This window comes from Symphodus melops, assembly GCF_947650265.1.
Source record: "Symphodus melops genome assembly, chromosome: 3".
Lineage (NCBI taxonomy): Eukaryota > Metazoa > Chordata > Actinopteri > Labriformes > Labridae > Symphodus > Symphodus melops.
In genome coordinates this window covers 10,101,685-10,125,184 of record NC_136693.1, presented here as the reverse complement: position 1 = coordinate 10,125,184, position 23,500 = coordinate 10,101,685, and the positions used below count along the sequence as shown (strand labels likewise).

The 23,500-nt window shown below is 38.4% G+C and overlaps 1 protein-coding gene across 1 annotated transcript in view; it reads right to left on the bottom strand.

Moving 5' to 3' along the window:
• Window positions 1–23,500, bottom strand: part of gpc5a (glypican 5a) — a 108,404-nt gene that overhangs the window by 1,498 nt on the left and 83,406 nt on the right. The window lies entirely within an intron of this gene.

Sequence of the window (23,500 nt, the reverse complement as noted above, 5' to 3'; positions counted from 1 at the left end):
CCATGTGCTCATGAACTGTTATGGGTCCAAAAAATGGGCCTTAAATAAATATTTATTTGCTTTAAGTAGGTTAAAACATGTCTTGCAGTAGCTGGTAGATTTTGGCACAAAACACTTTACTATGAATGAATTTTGCATTTGCTTTCTGATTTTTTTTGGGATAGATTAATTTGCCTCTGTGGTTCTAATAAGTGTTAATTACAGCAGGGCAGTTATTGTGGGATTGACTCAAAATAGACTACAGTGTCTATGCTTATTGTAATGTTAGACAATGCCACCCAGAGGGGCTTTTATGGGGGTTTAAACTGTTTTAGAACATGAATTGATGTATTTGGCACACATGAATAAGCGGCTTGATGTAGGTTTCATTCATTGTTTTTTTTATGGGGGGGAGCTAATTATGAAAATGCAGAAAATCTCAAGAAATTAATTAACAGCACAGCTACATAAAAGTGCATTTAACTAATTTAACAATCAGTATAAGTGAAACACTGACATGACTTATTCTTTATATTACATATTTAAGCATTATTTAAAAATGATTCAGATGGAATGTATTTTTCTTCAGTCGTTTTCTTGGATAAATAACTGTGGACAAAATGCATCACACATCTTTCACAGCTCCAATACATTAGTGCTCCCTCTTCACCATTAATACTGTTTTCCACCGCACTATATATAGAGCGCTAATGCAACTACAGAGAACCTTAAGCCTCCATCTCATCCCAGGAGGAACAGAAGACAGCTTTCTGGGGGGCTCTTACACGTAAACAGCCATCTGAAATTTGGTGAGGAGGTTTTAGAGCTTAATGCACACATGGTCACAAAAAAAATGATTCTTGTTTGAGACCTTTTAATAGCTCTCATGAGAAAAACATGCCTGTTAAAACTGACAGCTGTAAAATCATTTTACAAACAGAGGTGATATCTCAAGCCCTGCCTCAAACGATGTGATATTATCTAAAGGAGACAAGAGAAAGGTGGCAGCATGTAAAGAGTAGCATGACATGCAACATAGTCCCAAAACAGATTGAACAGGTTCATTCTGCTATTACACTCAACAAAAATATAAACGCAACACTTTTGTTTTTGCTCCCATTTGTCATGAGATGGACTCAAAGATCTAAAATTCATTCCAGATACACAATATTACCATTTCTCTCAAACATTGTTCATAAATCTGTCTAAATGTGTGATAGTGAGCACTTTTGCTTTGCTGAGACAATCCATCCCACCTCACAGGTGTGCCACATCAAGATGCTCATCAGACACCATGATTAGTGCACAGGTGTACCTTATACTGCCCACAATAAAAGGCCACTCTGAAATGTGCAGTTTTGTCTCACAGCAAAATGCCACAGATGGCGCAAGCATTGAGGGAGCGTGCAATTGGCATGCTGACAGCAGGAATGTCAACCAGATCTGTTGCTCGGGCATTGAATGTTCATTTCTCCACCATAAGCCGTCTCCAAAGGCGTTTCAGAGAATATGGCAGTACATCCAACCGGCCTCACAACCGCAGACCACGTGTAACCACACCAGCCCAGGACCTCCACATCCAGCAGGTTCACCTCCAAGATCGTCTGAGACCAGCTACTCAGACAGCTGCTGAAACAATTGGTTTGCATAACCAAAGAATTTCTGCACAAACTGTCAGAAACCGTCTCAGGGAAGCTCAACTGCATGCTCGTCGTCCTCATCGGGGTCTTAACCTGACTCCAGATCGTCGCCGTAACAGACTTGAGTGGGCAAATGCTCACATTCGATGGCGTCTGGCACGTTGGAGAGGTGTTCTCTTCACGGATGAATCTCGGTTTACATTGTTCAGGGCAGATGGCAGACAGCGTGTGTGGCGTCGTGTGGGTGAGCGCTTTGCTGATGTCAATGTTGTGGATCGAGTGGCCCATGGTGGTGGTGGGGTTATGGTATGGGCAGGCATCTGTTATGGACGAAGAACACAGGTGCATTTTATTGATGGCATTTTGAATGCACAGAGATACCGTGATGAGATCCTGAGGCCCATTGTTGTGCCATACATCCATGAACATCACCTCATGTTTCAGCAAGATAATGCACGGCCCCATGTTGCAAGGATCTGTACACAATTCTTGGAAGCTGAAAATGTCCCAGTTCTTGCATGGCCAGCATACTCACCGGACATGTCACCCATTGAGCATGTTTGGGATGTGCTTGACCGGCGTATACGACAGCGCGTACCAGTTCCCACTAATATCCAGCAACTTCGCACAGCCATTGAAGAGGAGTGGACCAACATTCCACAGGCCACAATTGACAATCTGATAAACTCTATGCGAAGAAGATGTGTTGCACTGCATGAGGCAAATGGTGGTCACACCAGATACTGACTGGTTCTGAGTCCCCAGACCCTCAATAAAGCAAAAACTGCACATTTCAGGGTGGCCTTTTATTGTGGACAGTCTAAGGTACACCTATGCACTAATCATGGTGTCTGATGAGCATCTTGATGTGGCACACCTGTGAGGTGGGATGGATTGTCTCAGCAAAGCAAAAGTGCTCACTATCACACATTTAGACAGATTTATGAACAATGTTTGAGAGAAATGGTAATATTGTGTATCTGGAATGAATTTTAGATCTTTGAGTCCATCTCATGACAAATGGGAGCAAAAACAAAAGTGTTGCGTTTATATTTTTGTTGAGTATATTTGGTATGCGTCGACCACCTTGATACCAAGTAGCTTAACTCATATGGTCCACACAGTAAACAGAGGCATGCCTTTCAGTCACTTTTTCTCCATTGTCCATAACCTGATGATTTTTCTGTCGTGCTGCAGTTTTGAAGTCATTGCTGCACAAAAGGATGATTTGAATCCTCTCTGTCTTTCCCCCTTGAATGTTCGACAAGACTTTAAACTCTCAAACACACGTTACATATTTTGTATTATCATGTGATGTCTTAATTGTGACTGAGGGACTGCAGATGTAAACTAGCTCTAAGCTAACTCTGAAGCGATATCCAATGGCAACATTTATGTTTAATATTGTATCTGGTCCCTTGAAAAATAAAAATTAAATCAAATCAAACAATAGTATCTCCCCTTTTTTAAAAAAATAATTTACAAGGTGCACCCCAAGGATCACCGCTAAGTCAAATGCGTATCTTTTAAGATGCTTCGATTAGGCCAAATAATTTCACAACACACATCACTGATTAATTAATGCAGATGATTTGATATTTCATGTGACTGATAAACCTTGTGATCTAGTGTACCTGGAATACATTCCTATTCTGCCAACTGAACTTGTACCAGCTTAATCACATAAATTAGATGATGAAAAATATGAACTTGAACTTTTCTGCTTAAATTTTGTGGGCTTAACACTATACACTCTTGGTCAACTACATTTCTGAAAATTACCACTGACATTGCTCTTTTCTGTTTACATCTCTTTGGACCTCAAGTGTTCGGGGAGGTAATTCCGTATCCCATCCTGAGAGAAATCAAGCGTTCTCTTTAGCGCTGTTGGTGTTACCTCAGCACACCTGACGCTCAGTTCTGGTTCATTCCCACAAGGAAGGAGTGGGGCTGAACTCGATAGATGACCCGCTGCTCCACCAGGACATTTCAGTTTCTCACTCAGCCCCAAGGGTCATAAGTCTGTCGTGGGCAGGATTAGTCTAACCCGGACCCTTTCAGATTGTGTAAGGGTTCTCTTATCAAACTTTATCTTACTGGCAGAGAAATAAGACCTGCTGCAGAGGCCATTTGTTCTCTGTGGACTTCAATTCCACTTTTACGACACAGCAGAAATAGCCTGTAATTCCTCTCCCCAAAAGCGAGATCCACAACAATTACTTGTTGCTGTAATGGCTGAATTCCCTCAGAGGATCATTAAATCTAATCTTATCTAATCTTATTTGAAAAAATCGAATCAAACCTAATCTAATCTAAATATATAGAATCTAATCTGTTTGTTTGCAGCTCAATTAAACTCTCTGAATAGCCACATCTGATTTGAATTCACATCTGAATGCCGCAGTGGAAATCTTTATTGCTAGCTGTCTCCTCTACATGTTAGGGCCCACACATGAGCCACCGCTGAAGCGTCTGAGTGTGGCCTCAAATTAACTGCCTATTGATTCACTGGCGAGGAGTCCCCAGGACAGCTATTTGAAGGTCTACAGCTCACAGATAGTCTGTCTAAGTTTTGTACCCAGGAGCACTGAACTTCAACACTTCAATCAATTCCTCTTACAGAAGCTTCAAGGTTTCTAATGAAGCAACAAGCTGTGGACACAATGACAAAATATATCTCTCAGATTAATAAATCCTGCTTCACTGAAACTACTTTCCACCCCCATAGTACGACTGAGGAGTAATCACCAAGCCAAGGATCCCTGAAAAGCTGTGGATATAAGGTCTGACACCTCAAGAGACAGAACAAAAGGAAAATCAAATCACAGTAACTTCACCAAGAAGAGTAATTTAAGGTGCCGTTTGGTTTGGCTGTTTGTCAGCACTGTTTCACAAAAACTTCAGGCTTGAGTTTGACTTCACTTTTTGGAGAAGTGGAGCATTGACTAAAGTAAAAAAAAAAATACAAAGTTTGGAGTTTCGAGTTTGGAGCAGACCTTTAACAGGTAGATTGTACTCTCTAATAACAAGCTTTTTTCAAAAAGTCTTTCTGTTACTTTCAGGACTATTTATATATTAGTATATTATATAAGTCGAAAGACTTGTGAATGATGCATGTTAAGTTCAGAATAAGAAACAAGCAAAATAAGCTCCTTTTTTGAAAGAAAGATCTTGTCTTTACACCCAGCAGAAATAACAAGCACCAAAAAAAGAATCAAACCTGAAATTATTTATCAAACTAACGTGTAAAAAAAACTGAAGGGTTTCTTCATCTAGTGCAAGTATCCTTGATTACCGACACAGACATATACATGTTACTTAATTTATTTTGTACAGACACACACATAAACAGTATTGACTCTGACTGCATCTATTAATAACTACTATGACTGCTGAATCTTCTGGCTTTTCATTTTATTATTATTTTTTTTACAATGAATATGGTGGTCTAGGCTAAGAAACTTAGGACCTCTATAAAATAGAACGTGTTGTCTCCAACAGCTTGTGGCTGAGGATAGCTACGATAGTTTGCATCCAAGAACAAGTGGTTTGAAATGAGTGTTGCGTTGGTGACGTGTTTTAGTGAACTATTAGAGAGATTGGGATGTTTGAAAAAGGTGCCTGGTCTGAAAAAGACATAGGTCAGATGGAGAGGCTTAAAACTGAAGTGAAATCAATAGAAGCTGATTCCTGAGGACTTGGTCCAACGATGATCAATAGCACACTAAGTGCACTGAGAGAACAAAAAAACACTGCAAAACAACTGCAGTGATTGTAAGTGTCTTTTGTGTGATTGTAATACGGTCAGCATTTAGAGCTTCATGTCCACAAGCTCAGCTCTGTTTCGCTGCCAAGGTTGTTATTAAAAATAACTTTAAAGAAAAAAATGTGAAAAAGTTCAATTTTCCCAGTTTGTTTAGCGGGTCGATTACAATTTAGAGGGGTAGCAGCAGGTAGCAGCAGTGTGTTAAGTTGTTGTACACTGTCTTGCGTTCAATAAACCAACTGGCCATTTTTTGGGAGCAACACATTGCCAATTAATGTACTTTTGCAAGTCAGACAGTTTGCAGGAGTTTGCATGCATTTTTGTACTTTAAATTGTAATTTTGAACATACATTTTCTTTTCAGCTTGTGTTATAAAGGAGATTGTTGAAGTTAGAAAGGGTAAATAGTTCACCACCTCATGTAATCATAGCTTTTACTTTTTACTTGTCTGCATGTCCATCGAGAATAAAAAGAATTCTCAGAGGCTGTTGATTTTAAGCACTCATTTAAGACAACGTAACCTGATGTTTATGGGCTTCTTTAGTGTTGTTCTTGTTTTTAGGATGAAACAATCTGTCAGTGAAAGAGTTGGGACACTTCAGCTGGCTGTCGACGCCTGCCTGGGGGAAAAGCTTCACCACAATTAAACCACATTGATCTCTGTGTTATTTGACAACATTATTAGACTGTCTGCTCCCTGAAATAAACCTGAGGACAGAACCCACGGGGAGAGTCTTTCTCTTCAGTCTGCTGTGAGAGAGTTAAAGACGGAGGGATTACATTGGCATTACATTGAGACAAAGCAAACAGTGATTCATGGGCTTATCTTTCATTGACTTGATTCTATTAAGTTTAATTGTAGAAGGGTGGGATACAATCTAAGTCTCAGAGATCAAAAGAAACGTCTAAGTATATTACAATAGAACATTTTAAATAATACCAAGATGGAGGCATCTTCTGTTTCAGGCTAAAGTTCTTGGAGTAACAGTGCAGACAGAAGCAGGATGCGGTCGTAATCTGTGTACTGGAGTGTGACATAGTGAGTGCAACTTTGGGAGAGCTTGTCTGATTGCATATTCCTGGATAAGAACTTGTGTTGTGAATGTGTTGGGAAGTGTTTTCCCCAAAGCCTCCTCACACCTTCTGCTTAGCCTCCTTAGAATCTTCACTGTAACTAAAGTGTGGGATTACACAAATGCTAAATCCGATGTAGTGCTTTGTGTTGGGACTTTTTCTGCCTCTGATCCAAGGAAGGAAAAAAAACTTGAGAGGCGAAAAGCAGCTATTTTACAGAGGCAGGAAACACCTTTGATTTGCTGCTAAATATACAAAAGATAGAAAAAGAAAGTGTGAAAGCTACAACCATGGAAATTACATTTCGTGAGAAAAACTTAAGACAATGGCGAAAATCACTCAGAGATGTTTAATATATAATGCATTCCAAATACACGCCTTTATAAATAAAGGCATGAAAAGCAAAAAACAAGCTTTAAAAATGTGTTAAATTTAAATGTGATTAACTATAATTAAGTGTCTGACCAACTCAATGATATCATTTGCTTGACAAGTTATCAAAACCTCCCAGAATAGCACAATAAAAGTCAGATACAAAAGCAATAACAGCCCTAAAGAAGAGAATGTAAAGCAATCATCATGGTCTGTTTACAACACCTCACATGACTGATCTAGTAAAAACATAAATAGCCTCGTTCTTGCTGCACTTTTTGGCTGCCATCATGGGAACTTAACCAGCTAAGGAAGTAACGACAAAGAATGACACGTCTCTAAACCAGATTTATTAAGATAAGATTGAAATCTTAACGGGTCAGTACAATGAATATGGGAGAGTTCTATTACACACTCATGGAGTTAGTCAAACACATTACAGTAAGGCTGCCTCTTGTAAACACATCTGATCACATTCTGCAGATTAGATATTTTTACAGCATAGCAATTTAAAACACACCAACAATGTTGTGGCTTATTCTTGTTGTTCTTTGGCCCGATATTATAGGTTTCTTCTTCACTTAATTAAGTAGCAGTCTGGGGAACTTGTGAATTTTGTGTATTCCTGCTTTAATCTTTTCTCAACAGAGCTGTATTTCTCAGATGACACCCTTTGTGCTCATGTGTGTCACGATACATGTGTTGCCGGCGCAGTTTCCCCTTGCATTTAAAGGGGATTTATTGTGGAGAGTGGGAAACGCAGCAGAAACAGGTTTTTCTGACACAAACCCCACAATGTTGTTGTCCTCTCACGTATCTCCATTAATCTTGTCGGTAAGGGTTTCTAAAAGAACAGCCTATTTCTGGAACCTGTCTCTGTCATTGGTCACAAAGAGAAAAGTGTCTGCATGAAATCCGATGCTGTCTGTCCCGTGTCCTGTCTGTCAAATAAGACAGCATATTGGTGTATGCTGTCATTGTGCCTCCTATGAGAATGTCTTTTTCCAGCTGCAGATTTCCCCTAAAGTAATTCTAGATCATCACTGATCACAAAGCAATATCTTTGTCTCACACCATTGCTTTAAAAAATGTCAACAGCAAGAAACACCCAAATGATGACAGAAAGCCTTGAGAAAAGGATGAGTTACTGGACTTAGTTGAGCCACAAATTCTATCTCCCACACTGTTTTTGCATGCCTTTGATGCAAACAGCTTAGCGTCTTATGTATGCATTTTAATGATTGATGTATAGCCCAACTCTCTGCTTGGCATATCGAGCATGACAAGCAGAATAAGTGCAAATAAAAAGACACATACATATTTCTAAGCCAGCTGCTTTCCCCCACATTTGTTTTGTTTACAAAAGATCAACTGAGGAGAGCAGCTAAATGAAGAGAAACCACCTGAGACCTCTTGTAGGGAAGGCTGAGTGCGCCCATTCTCCAACAGTACAATTGAATGCAGCTCAGTGCTGAAAAAAGCATCCCCATTCAATTAAATTCAAACGCCGAGAGAAAACAATAAATTAACTCTTCATCCACAAAATCACATCATTTTGAACCATTTCATTCATTGACATCACCTGCATGATAACGATATTTCATGAATAGCCATTGGCAGGTGTATGTTGATTGATTCATCACAAATCTTCCATTGGCTTCCCTCATATCGTCTTCCTCACGTTGACAAAATCAGCAAGTGTCACATCCACATTTTTCAGCAGAGACATGTTTTCTGCCAGGAAGGAGGTCATATTATTGAACACCTGACATCTGAATCTGTGCAGGTGGATCAGGAAATCAGAAAGGAACATGAGGAAAGAAAGCCACAATTTTACCTACAAAAAACCCATCCACACTCACTTTTGGAGGCTAATCTTAAAGAGACGATCAGTACCGTGTTTTTAGTCATACTGAACAAACGATACTCGGCTTAGCATAGGTCCAGTCATCTGTTCACTGATTGGTCAGGGCTTAAATATATAGATTTTTTTTTTTTTATTTGCCAGTGATTGTAAAGAATGTTTACACAGCAATTTTTGGTCGTAAGAAAAGCATCCATCATTCAATGTTTTCCTTGCAAAACATATCAAATTGTCATTAAGTTTAATGTATGAGGTCATGAGGCAAATTGTCTCTCGTACAACAATGTTCTTGCCTAACAATGGGAATCCACAAAGACATATCAACTTTGTACACAAACTATGCTTGTTCATGGGTTTGTTGGAACTAGCAAAAAAAAAAAAATCGGATTAATCACCAGCATCTCTTTTAATGCAAAAACATCCTGTCTATAACAGCAGCTTATCAAATCAAGAAAAAAAAAGTAAAAGAAAAAAAAGGTATTGACAAACTGTTCTCTTCTAACCAGCAGAGAGTGGATGTTCTGCTCAAAGACGCCAGGACTGTTTGATGGTAAACTTTCTGAATCCCGTGTTTTCTTTCTGAAAGCAATCATAGACTGGCCAGGTTGGTAAACACAAACAAGTCTGTTTATTGACAACACATCTTATAACTGTGTGTACAGAGAGCATCGTGCAAACATTTCTTGCTGTGTTGTGTGGCAGTGATCATAGAAAGTTACCAGAAGTAGCATTGTGTATAACAGAATAAAACACATGTGTGATTACATTCAGAATAAATCACCTGAATGATTATTTTACAGGTAAGTGTGTTTGCCATAGCTAACATGGAAACACAAGTCTTCTTTCTTCTACAATTAGCATTGCCTGAAAGTCAGTTAAATCACCTTGAATCAGGTGATACCGCCTTTTGTTTGATTTATTTGCCTCCTGTACTTAAATGTTAAGTATTTCAAATGTCTGGTCTGACCCTCAATAAAACCTGCATCCATCCTGTTTGTGCAATTATAGAGAAAAGCTAGATCAATGGAATCCAATTTAAGGCAAAAGCATTATTCTAAAGCACAGAGCGCGGTGCCTCTCTGCATGGAGCCGGCCCAATGATTAAGTGCCCCGGTTAGATCCTGTGCAGCTTTGCTGCACACGGCACAGTGAGAGCGTTCATGTCCTGGATCCCATCACCCCAGCCTCTATTACATCCTCAGAGCAGTCAATACTGGGCTCTGACCGCCAGTCACTCACTCTCAGGTTGCACACACAGGCAGAATACAAATTAGGCAGGAAAACTCAAAGCTCTGCATCCGCTCTGTGTCCACACCTTTTCTTAGCAGGCTGCTGTTTGAACAAGCGTGCTCGCACAAATATGCTGTGTCACAGAGAAAAAAAGATAACCAAGGCATAACAAACTTAATGCCTGACTTGTAAATACAGTTTAGAGGAAGGTTCTACTGCCAGCCAGTGTGCAAATGTGACCCCCTGACTTCATATGGTTTGAGGTAAATGATCATAAAAGTAACAAACAACGTTGGGGAGATAGAGAGATCAACTTTATAGGTTATATAAAAAATTGTAATGAAACTGCAGTTAAAACTTGAGAAACATTGGTCTCAATTGGGGCTACATATGAGCACACAATAGGTTCATTTTTCTTCAAACAATGCGACCCAAACCGATGGGAGGGGGGTGCACTTATAATACTCCATAATCATCATCTTAATCAAATGAGAACAATTGAACTAAGCTGACTATGAGGACCTTCTTTTCCACTGTTCATTCCCTGCGAGTTATGAAACACTATTTACAGCTCAAAACTGTAAATATTGTATCAGACAGAGTCAGAGAGTGTTAACGAAAGAAGGGGATGTGTTCAATTTTTCATGCTCAGTTCCCCTTTCCACAGAGGAAAACAAAAACATACGGGCCTGATCAAATTGACATGCAGTGGTAAAGGTCTCTGCAAACCTGCCCTTCTCTGTCTCCTTCTTTTTCTTCAGCAGCAGCAGCTCATCTCGTCAGAGTTAACCCTTACTGAAGTCAACCACTTGCAACATAAAAATAGGACAAGGGCACCCAGCTATTTTATATCTGTCTTCAGAAATAAATCCACGTTTGAATGGCAGCATTAAAGGCCCTGAAAGCTCTATTTTCTCTTTTTTTCTGAACCCTGGAGTCCCACATGAATACAACAATTGGAAAAACTGACTTCTGTTATTTTACAAAAACTGAGTTTGTGTAGTGGTTTCAGGTGGGTGGGCCTCTGTTGGAAAAAGGTGAAGCCATGTATTTCCACTGAACGATTAGGATTCATAATAACATGAGAGCATTTTAAAGAACCTAAAAAAAGACTGATGCTTTGGTTTACATTTTCACACACATTTTCCATCAATCAGATGTAATGTAATGTATGAGCATATACTGATCAGCATTGTTTAAATGCTGAGCTTAACATTAGTTTAACTCATTGACAACAAATCACATCACACTGATGAATGTTGTGTACTTAATAAGCCTAAAGACTCAGTCAGAAAGAGTCAACTTAAAGGAGGAGAATAGTGGTACGCAAAGCAGCTCACAGACAGTCTGACAGTTCAAAATGAAACTCCTCCATCATCATGTATCATTGCTCTTCATGATTAACCATCTCCTGTGTGTTCTTAAACTATTTGATCTTCTTTCCTGAATCACAGCTCAAATGTAGGATTCTGTCTGAAGCGGCACAAAGACGGTCTTGTAATTAGCTTGACCGCATCCAAACCGGCTATCACCCTGATCGGAAAACACAATTTGCATAATAAGGTTTTTGAATTTGCACAGTTCCCTCCCTTATTAACCTTCCATTAACCTTTAGATAAACATAGGCAGCTCTGAGCATTATTCCCCAGGATCACACACCAAAAGACTTGGCCCAAATTCATCAGACCAGCTGTGGAATTGCTTATGGGTGATTAGGCCACTGATAGCTGCTCGCCTCACTGAAGATGAAGATCAGAGGTTTCACAACAGCTCGAGTTCTCTTTCAGTCTATATGTCCTCCTTTACGCAGGTTATAGGAGGCATGCATAGGTGATTGGTGGATCGATACAAGAGGAAACAATCATGGTGACCCCTTTAAAAGCTTTGTTTCTTTACTGAAGCCTCAGTGCCGTATAGTGTCATGGTACAGAATATTCCACATGCAATACACATAAAATCACTATTTCACGAAACCTCCCTTTCCTGTCTCCTCCTTTGTCACTGTCAGACAAAGGAAACAAAGCCAAAAACATTCATATTTTCTGTTTACAATCCCTTTTTTTTCTCTGCCTGTTCTCTGATATAAAAAGTCTGATTAAACATGACAAGAAAGAGAAAACAAAGTTTAGTGACAATAAATACAAGCAGATTCTGAAAAGAATTTCAAGTTTAAAATAAAGTATTTTTGTAACTGCAGCTTTTGTGTCAAGGAACATGATGAACAGCAGCAACATTTCATAATTACATTCTTTAAATAAATAATCATGCAGAGAGAGGGAGAAGGAGATTAAAAAATGATCGACATGTTTGGCTTCGATGTTCCTCAGCAGTGTTCATTTGGAGAATTTGTCAGGCTAATGATGACATTTGAAAGCTTAAAGTAAAGCTATTACCTGTCAACTCAAAAGATAGATAGAGAAAACTGCTTTGCCTCAAGTTTCCATAGCATTTTCATATTCTCGGGGGGGATGTTGATATTTTTTGATGATATAAAGGACAGAAAAATACAAGTTTACAACAGCTGAAAACTTTCTCAGGCTTACAACTCTTCACAACTCTTCAACATAGTCACTTATCATTGCCTCTTATGGATGTAAGTGTATCATCATTCGCGATATTATAAGAACAAAAGTGTCTCGATACTGTCATGGACCTGCGTCAGTCTGAAATGCTAGGTCTCTATGGTAATAACCTACATGTCCTCTAAAGCTTCCTGTTGAGGTAATGTGAAAATATCTCATTTCAGGCAAAACAATTATATTTTTTTTCAATCTCATATCAAGTCACATATATTAATAAAGCTATTTATAAGAAAAAGACAGGCAAGAAGCTTGACGCTGAAGATTGCAAATATAAGTCAGAAATTAAATGCAGTGCAAGAAGAAGAGAAGAGGCCATGTTGGTTTCTTATGTGGTTCGTAACAAATTTCATGCTTGATTGGACAGATGTGCTCGTCTTTTAAGGTACTATTGTGGCAATTATATGCAAATCCTGCAGCTTTGAATACATATAAGTATTTACTTGAATTGCATTTTTTGTCTAAGCTTGTACGAATGACTTCTCCTGCATCAACACAAGCCTTCAGACACTTCATCGCAAGTGCACGTACTACTGTTGAACGTCTGCAGAGTCCCAATTCTTAGTAATAGGCACTCTGATGGGACTCTGAAAGGTGTCATTTTGTTGATAAAGGAAAACGTCAAATTTTTTACAATGACACTTATCAAACCCAATATACTAGAGCAATCAATTGTTTATTATTTATATGTGTAAGCTGCTAGGCCTGAAGGCTTCATGTAAAATAATGACAAAAAATTGGGTGAATCAATACTTCCAAACCTTTTTATGTTATTTCACACTATGAAGTCAATCATTAATAGTGATTTTAAATTTTGGTGTTGTACAGTTTAACATGAAATATGTGCGTAAAGTTTAACCTGTTTTTTTATAACGCTGATCATTTAAAATAAACAATAAAATACTTGGTAATAAATATACTTCCATTTAGAGCTGCTAATGAACATTTGTTGTTGGTTATTTTGTCGTTTCAGTGCAGAAAAACATTCATTCATTTAAGCTACTGTTCAGGTACCTTATAAAGTGGTGACTGTTGCTAACTTGGTTTAAAGGACGGTGCTGTGTGTCAGTGTGTGTTTGTGTGTGTAAGAGAGACCCTCAGTCTTATGGTTAAACCAATTCCTCCGGTTCAGTCAGGCTCTCCCTGCGCTTGATTAACTTTGTGATCCATTAAGTGGCTTCATCCCCTCAGCAGGGACCAAGTGCCCTCTGGTCTACCCTCAGAGGATTAAGGGAATCCCAGAGACATCATCAAAGAAACTCCAAGGTGAACCATGCTGCTAGCTTTCTTTGGAGTGGAGTGAAAATGAAGCTGGCCAAACATACGTCTTGTTTTAGCACCGGTGGTCAAAGACAACTATTAAAAGCTAAAGTGATGACATGTCATGTTTATATAAATGTATACCAATTAACTGTCAGTGATTGGAAATATAATTAGACTTAATTAAACAACTGTCAGCAGAGGCAACATGCATGGTCAGGCTTAAGATCCCTTACGGATGTATGATGTACTCAACAACAGTGTTGAATCTTTGCCAAATCTTACAAAGTTTGGGGTAAAGCCACATATCTGCTCCCAGGTATTTTAGTACACTATTCAATCAGTATATAAAAAACACATCAACTTCATGAAACAAGTTAAGTTTAGTTTATTAGTTTGGTTGTCAGGGACCATGTACAAAATGCATTCAAGAGCCATCTCAGACTTCAAACCCAAACAAACAGTAAGCATACGATGTGTGAAAAGACAAACTTTGAGTCTGTTCTGCATTAGAAGAGTGCTGTGTGGCTGACTGCAGAGGCTGCTGCTGAGGTAACTTCAGAAGTAAAACAGATACCTCCACAATCTTTTTAATTTTTTGAACCAGAATATTAACTGTGTTGTACTTGACGGAATTCAATGGTGACGTTCATTGTCATTTATTTGATGCTTGAAATCCTCATTTCAACACACTGTGTTTTTATATGCTGAGTTGATCTGTATGCTGTTGCTCTACCCAGATATTAAGATTAACTATATTGAAACAGTAAGCAATAATTTGTGGTTGTCTGGTTTGCTTTTGTTGTTCATAAAGAGTTATAAGTAGTTATTTCTGTTTGATTAATTACCAACTAAAACCTCATGCAGTGGAGTTTTCATCCCAATTTGAAAGTGTTTTCTTATGCGCTCCCTGTAGAAATCAACTCAGAATTCACAGCATCAACACTGTGATCGAGTCAAGCAGTGCTATGAGATGTATAAGCTCCAAGGCCACAACTTTCATTTTAACTTTCCCTCAACAAGTCTGGACAAGGTGTGAATGTGGCATGAAATGAGTTACGGAAGCAGGGCCAATTGATATTTAATTAATGCTAGGCCTGACTGGAGGGGCCCTGGCTCATCTGCTGCATGTCGCATCCAATATGTATGATTTACAAGCAGGCTTCTTACCCCGGCAAACTTCCAACATAGTATGGAGCATCAATGTGAAGGGGTGTATACACCCAGCACACGTAGGGAGTGAGAACTCTGCAGCAACATTTATTTAAAAATGAGACAAATGTAAGCTGGACTACACCAACATGCAGTTTATCTTCTGTTTAAGACGATGTTTAAATTTAACCATGGTGTCATGGAAGACCAAAGGAAACTGTGTTCAAAATGTATTATTTGTCTTTTCTTAGCCTGGATGAAGATCTGTGGTTTTAAAATAACAAGTTAAAATATTTATCAGCAACGTATAAACACCTTTGCTGTTTGTGGAGGCAATATGCGATAGCCGACTCCTTTACTTCTTAAATCCTCCCGTTTTTATTAATGGACACTCTATAGAAAGACTAATCTGCTGCTTTCTGTGCTAAGATTTACACTGGCACTGTTTGCAGTATGGTATGTTTAAAGTGTTTCATAGAAACTTTCCTGAAGTTCTTATTTTGAACTGTGCAAAAACAGAACAGTGTCTTTTCTCCTGAATAGCTACAGAATGTTGTTGGCTGGAAAAAATAGTGATCACATGGCAACAATTTAAACACAACTGAATATATTCAGTTTTCTTTCAGAAGCTCATGTCGAAAATGAAATACAATTTAGATTGAAGTGGTTCTGCTTTTTTTTTTTTTTTTTTTTTTTTTTTTTTAAAATATGACATGGTCTTTATGCTTTTTTTTTTTTTTTAATGTGTGTCATATTTAGCAATTTAAGGATTATTCATGTTATTGTTCTCTAAATATGGAAGAATTTATATTAAAGCACATTTTTGTTCAGGTTGAGTAATAGAGAGTTGACACTGATAGCTAATAAATGAATCGTCTGAAAACAAATGCTCATGCTCGGATGATTAGTCCGTCATGTAATACTGGTGGGCGATGATGCTTTTCTTGTTGTCGCTGCTGATGATGGCTGGGTGGGATGTTGATGGCTGCATGTTTTTGTGAAGTGCTGTCACTAATGTACAAAGCTTTATGTGAGCTTATTTGGATGGTTCAAACATGCATATTATTTATTTTTTTTATGTTTAGATATATTTCTAAGAACTTCAAGTAAAGTTTAGGTGGGATTTTAGTCCTTTTAGATGTTATTAAAATGCCGAGGTAAATGCCATACGACTATGTTTTAGTTACTTTTAGTTTCTGGTAAAGAGAAAATGGTTGTGTCCAAAACCGCTAACTTTCATACAATCATTCTAAATTGGATATCATCTTGATTACGTTACTGGTTCCGAATTCATTGAATAAAGTGTCGCGCATGCAAGAAATTCCAAGCTGTACTGTATATTATATCGGTCATAATTTTAACGGGAATTTTACGGGAGCTCACAGGTCATAATCAGCCACCCCACATTGCATTGTGGTTCCACAGATCATCCAATGGTGGAGCTCACCAGCCAAACAGCATGTGGACCACACATAAAAGTATCAAAACTAATATGTTTACATTTGGTAAAATGATATTCAATTAGCTATGAGTACACAAGTACCTATTTATATTGCTATCAAATTCTATACTTGGCCAGTAGGTTGCACTAGGCGTGTGTTAGTTTATTCAATGCAGCCAGGACCACAAATACTTTAGCTAAGAAGTCATTTGAGAGAAAGGATGTTACTAATGGCATTCTGTCTGTACATACTGTTTGAGTATAACAGGCTGCCCTGATTGTAACTACACAAGGGCACAATTTTCAATCAGTGTGAGCCATCCCTTTTCTGAGACAACAGAGTTGAGGAAGTGTGTATTATGATGTCATAGGACCATCAGCTGTCCTGGTCATCATTCCAGTCATATTTTTTCATTCAATTTAAAAATCTACTCGTTACTCAAGAAGTATTTTATCTGCCCTCACAAATGTGTTCAATTACAGAAAAAAAAGACACATGTCTCTGTTTCATTGTGATTCCAAGGTTATGGAAAGACGTGTGTGTTAAATATAAATGTGGCCCTAAAGAATAAAAAGGAGAAGTGAAGTTTGTCATAATAAATCTCACTGGCAAATATCTCATGTACTGAATAGGAAGGTTCACTAGTGGTAGCAAAAAACCATAACTTTGCCGAGTACTGTACATTTTCCAAAGGTTAAGAATAAATTCCAGAGGGAATAGAAGATTAATACAGATGATTAAGTTTAGCCAATGTAGAGCCATAGATAATGTAGATGCTGCCCAAATGAATGCAGCATCATCAATTACAAGTGTCTGTGAACAGTGGAATGCATTCATTTTATGATATTAAAATCCTGAAGTGTTTGTCATATATTCAAAATACAAAGTTAGTGGAAGTCTTTATTTCCCTGAAGATAGTTAAAGGCAGATAACATACCTTGCCAGCCTGCTGTCCTACATGAATTCTGCAGGTAGAGCTAACAGACATCATTTTTCCTGCTGGGCCATCCATCAGCCCCCACCATCACTGCCCCACGTTACATTAAATAAATGCCTGGCTTTTCTCAGGAGTCCACAGCAGCGTTATTAAACTGCCTACCTGTGTTATGATGATAGATCTCCTCCAAATCTCGGACCCCCAGCGAGCCCAAGTTACCCATAAATGCAGAACATAAAGAGATTGCTTGTGCGGACAACCGAGGAAAGCACTAAAATCAGGCTGCGCACGGCTCACGGCGTCTCTATTTGGTCAGAGGGTAAGTGGTGGCGATTCATGATAAGCATTCAGATGCTATCTCTGACTGTGGAAACACTGACAGAGTAAATCATACATCTTAATAATATTAATCCAAATAAAGTCTTTAAGGGCTCAAAATCCACCAATAGAAACATTGTCTCCAAAGAACTGTTAGAATGCAGAGAATCCAGGGGCATTCACTTCACTTAATCCTGATCAAAATAGTTAAAAATTGGTGAGTACCAACAACTATAGGGCCTAAGGCTGGGCAATGTGTACATATTCTATAAAGGCCAACCATCAATATCTCAGCTCATTTCTAAGTGACATGCTAAGAAACATTGTTCAAGGCTCAAGAATATAGTCAACACTTGAGCTTAATGCATATTGTAAAATGCACTTATTGTGGCTGGCTGGCAAAAAAACAAACCAACAGGGTAAGTGGCACACATTAAACAAGCCTCATACATATTCTAAGCTGCAACAAACCCATACAGTATAGGCAATAATCGATTAATTATGCAATAGCGTGCTGTGAGAAAATAGAGAGCCTAAATCTTCTCCTGCCTAACAGTCACATTCATGTCTGCTTGCCAATTTCCCACCAGGCCTCAGCGACAGGACCGTGGATGAAGAGTGTGATAATGGATGGTTCTAATGGTCAGGCCTGGACCGCACATTAGGAATCAGGTCGATTCTCAGTATTGCACACAGGAAGAGCAGCCAGCAATCAATGCAAGGCTAATGTGCGAAAAGGAGTAAGTTGAATGTCAGTCTTGCTAATCAATAACTATTCATTTTCACCGACCACATTTCCTCAAATAGGACACTTAATATTGTGCGATTGGATAATTACCACGCCCAATTAAGGATGTGTGACACTAAGCGATTGATGGTGGATGGAAAACATCTGCCAAAAGGCGCTAATGGAGACACGCGCCAGACTCTGATCGACAGCCAGGAGATGGATCTTGATGTCTGCAAACTGTGGGACGCCAGCTAAACCTGCAGGAGTCAGATAATCCTCTCTCTACCTCTACGGCACCGCAGATAATGGATGTCCATCCTCTCAGATTCTGCTGTAACAGGAAAAGCCTGCTCCAAAGGGAAAATGACACAACCACTTTGTAGCATCTCCGTTTGTTTCAAATGCTGCATGATTTGTATGGTTTTAACAATTTCCCCCTATAACAGGAAGTTTTAGTTCACTAATAGATTAACATCTGCAGCACACAACAATGTTCTTTCTTCTCACAGATATACAGTAAATAATGTTATATAACTCCATCCCTTCTTTAGCTCTGCTGGAGCCCCATTGGTCCACAGACTCTGAGCTGACTCAAACACATTCTGGGCCAAAGCAACAGAAGGTCAGTGCAGATTATCTTGTAGTGGGAAAAAGTGACATCTCAATCTTGTCCCCTCCAATCCAGCTGAATTCTGCCCAGCTCCTGCTGATAATGTCAACATATTTAATTCCTATGACTCCACACAAACACACGCAGACAAACACAATGTCCACTACGGTTGACCATAATTGCATACAACATTACAAGTATTATCCTCCCAATAGATTCCTTCCTCTCTTTGCCCGTATTCTCTCAGTTTCCGAAACAATTTCATCTTTGTTTCCAGCATTGTCTGACTAAAAAGTTAAACAGCAGGAAAGCTGCAACTGAAACACATTAACTAAGCCTGGTGGAGCCCACAGCTGCCAATTACACTGTCATTAATGCAATAAAATATTAAAGTCATCCAACTCCTGGTTGTTTAGCGTAAACCTAATGGATTAGAAGCATGATGTGAAAGGGACGTTTGTGACGATGTCACTTAATGTGCCATTATTGGTTTATTCCCTCCTAAAAACAAGACAACAGTGCAGATTATAACTAATGCAGTTTAGATTTCAAATTGATAATATGCATTGGTAATGTTATAATATAGTAGTTATTTGAATAATGCAAGAAATTCAATCTATTTCTCATGGGACTTGTACTATATAAGAGATCCAGACACTTATATAAGAGATACAGACACTGCCAGTGTTTACTGTAAAGACAAAACAAAGTTGCTTTGTTCAGATCTTTTTTTCAAAAGAAATGGAGCAGGAATTACCCAGTTTAATCAACAACATCAAAAACAACAATTAGGAAGGGACAGTCAGTTCAAGGGTCAAGCTTTGATTAGTCACTGTCTTCATTTACCTATCTTTGACAATTCTAAGAATAAAACTGGACAGCTAAACAACATCCTTCATGAAAAAAAGAAAAAAAACATTCAACTGCCGTTTAAAAAATTAAAAACCATCCTTTTATGTTTTTTTCAGATAAATGTTTACAGCTGTAAATTTATGTTAAGACTGTCCCAACCCTGATTTTTGCCAAACCCTTTTCAGGAGTTTTAACTATAAACTGAGAAATGTTATCTTTCTTTCATGAATGTAAAATAAAAAAAAAATTCAGTCAAATCGACATTTTAAACTTTCACACCCACAGTAATTCTTCCATCCATTAAGTGGCAGAGATGCTAATTGTAATGCAGCCTTCACTGCAGTGATAGAGCCTTAGGAAGCAGGAGAAGCATTATAAAGGCAATGTCAAGGCTACTTTCGACAGTGAAATTCAAACAGCCATTGTAGAGATAATAGACACTTTGAAACCTGAAACTTAATGGAGAATTTAATAGCTCAAAACCCGCCCACAACATTATCTTCAAATTTATTTCACGTCTACTTTACAAGAAAGTGCTTCTGAATAGCTCTTAAATAATTTTCAGTCAAAACGTCCTGGTCAGTAAAGGCTAACGAGGATTTGAAGCAATTTGGAGTTTGGTGATAAAGAAAAATATTCATACAGTTCATTGTGTTTTCCAAAGGAAGCACATTTCAAAGGTTGTATTTATTTATTTATTAATTATTTAAAATTATTATTTTTTTCCATCTCAGCTAAAATGTGCACAGGCTATAACATTTGCCTTTGGTGTTTGATGGAAGAATTACTGTGAGTGTGTTTATCATTCTGCAGCTACAAACAAACTGAAGGCAGTAAACAGCTTGCAAAGCTGAGCCTACTAACAGGTTTTTGTTTCACAAAAAGGCACCCAGAGTGTTGTTTTACCACGTTCTCCTTGAATGGCTTTGACTGAGGAGGACGCATGTAGACTTACACGGCAGCATTATGTGATCGAGCTCTTTGGGAACATAAGAAAATACCATTCCCGTTCTATGATTTTCTGATTGGTCTCAACAGTCTGTAGTCAAAGCTATAGCTAAAGCAGTACAAAAATAAAAATAATCTTTTGAAGAACCCATCAAACTCTACTGCTTATATCAATGACTTCAGTTTTGAGTACGTACAATCATTCATTCTTGGTGCCATTCATTTGAAATTATGAATACTGGCCTGAGAGGGAAAACATTTTCTTCTGCTCCAAAAAGAGGCACAAAAGCCAGTGAAACTGTTTGTGGGGGGTCTACTTTATGTTTATTTGTGTGGTGCAGATGACAATATGCTGCTAATTAAAGCTTAAAACCCACACTTATTATTCATCAAAATCTAAACAGTTTCACTTTTTTACATTTTTTTTCCTGAGTCCTAGTTGCATGACCTCTATCATCCGTCTATTTTCATGCAAACAAAAGCTCCATTAGGTCCACTTTAACTTCAATACTTTTTTTTAGCAGAGTAGTTTTCACTGCCAGCTTCTTTTATACCTTTACCAGCAAAAGATTATTATGAGAGAAACGGGCAAAGCGATTTCACAAGTAGAATTTTAACTCAAATAAGTCGTGCTGGGAGAATTTAATGGATGCCAAATGGAGTAACAGCTTACACAGATTTATTTCTGATGCGTTGAACAGAACTGACAGTGTGAGAGACAAAGCAGAGCAAGTAAAGGTTGACTGGATGTGTGACAGATAAAGTGTTTTTAACACTTAGATCTGCACACGTTTTGATTGGTTTCACATTAACAAGTTGAAAATTCCAAGGATTTACATAATTTATTCTGTGGTTTTGTTTTTGTAACAACAAACCAGATAAAACCACTTGAATCTTTTTTTTTTTTTTTTTGCCTGAGCATGAGCTCTGTGTTCACCAGATTTCCCCACAAAAACAAGATCCTTCTGATGTAATCTGGATGAAAGAGAAACAAGTTTTCAGTCCCTTATGCTTGGCAGATACTGTACAATTTTATTCATCTTGGACTTATAGTTTTGTTCACTCATACTTCAATTTAACTGGCCTTCTTGTAGGGACAAAAAGTACATTAGCTAAGATCCCATTGTATAGATTAATTGTTGGAATGTGGCCCAGCAATGGGCTTCATTGGTTTAATCCAAGTCCATTCACAAATTACAACGACAACCAAAAATATGTTGGCAAGAAAGAGAGCGCAGTTTTACTTTTAGCAATTAACCAAGAGATAAATAGGAAATGTTGCCACAGATGGCTGTACTCACACTCAGCAGCCACAACATAATAACACCTAAAAAATCTCCCCCACAGAGCTGACAGACAGCTGATCTACATTTCTAAAAATTCCTGACATGCATAACTATGCAACAACAGAACAATATTGAGTGTTTCACAGACCAAGGGATCAAGTCAGAGGCGAATGATTCTTTTAAATTCAAGCTTGACTGGAATGGCAAGGCTGTTGGTCACAAAAGAAAATTCATTCAGTGCATGAAGTTGATGGTTTGCGTCATTCAGCTTTGTGCTCCCAATAGTGCTGGATGTTTACATGATATTTTAAGCAAGACATTGAAATACTGTCCATTCAATTTGCATTGTGCTCTTATAATTCTCTCTATCTTTTGGTTTATAGAGCTCTGGGTGGACTTTATCTCAGAAGAAGACAGATCTCAATTCTAGCTTTGCAAATTGAACAGGACAAAGAGTGAAGCCTTGAGCAATAATGGGTGGAAGCTATCATCAAGGAGATGGACATCTTAAAATGTTTGTTGAGAGGTGTTTGTTATGCAAGATCCAACACATACCTCTTAGTCTTGCTATAACTTATCACATTTGGTGTGGAGCTTAGGCAAGATTTTTTTTATTTATAGAATTGAGTCACTGAATCAAACAAAGGAAGAGGAAAAAAATAGACACCTTTTTTGAATGTAGTCAGGGAGTCTGCAAACAGAAGAGAAGAACAAGTCGTTGGAGTAGTTTAGTGTCTCACTCAAGGGGAACCTCAGTAGTGTGTGTTCAGTGAATGGACCATTCTCCAGCAACCAGACCCAAAGTCCCTGCTTTGGTCCTTACGTGGGTTTGAAACGGTAACCAAAGTCCATCAGACCGAGCTACTACAGCTCTGCCACAGCCTTAGATGAAAAACCTATAACTTAATCAATGTAGAATTTAAACTGAATCTGAGCTAAGTTGTACTGTATATGTGAATGTATGTGAATAGTTGTTGATAACAAAAGACAGGTACCTCCCTTTTGAAAATGCATGGTACTTTTGTATACATAAAACAAATTGTATCCAATAAGTAGAACAAACCAATGTGTTGTTATTGAGAAGCGTATTGGTGTTCTGATTTACATCTTTCATGTTGTCTGTGCGAGTGTGTGGGTTTCAGTCTTGCACGTTAAGTGATTGTGATTTGACAAGGGAGCGTCTGAGAGCTGCACACACTGTTGTGACATTCAATCACTCTGACGTGGAAAATTAGTCATTGTGGGTCTTGAGGAGGAAAACAGGTGGGGAAAACTCCCACAGGGGGATCACAGATCGCTGACACATATCAGCTCTCTGATATCTGACTGATCCGATTGTGTGGTTGCAGCACTGTTGACACTGGTTGGCTCTCTGTTCCAGATGTTATCTCTGTCAAGTGCTCGGTTTTGTTTTCTGTCTCTGCAGTCTAAGACGTCTGATGGTTCTTGAGGTCACTTGTT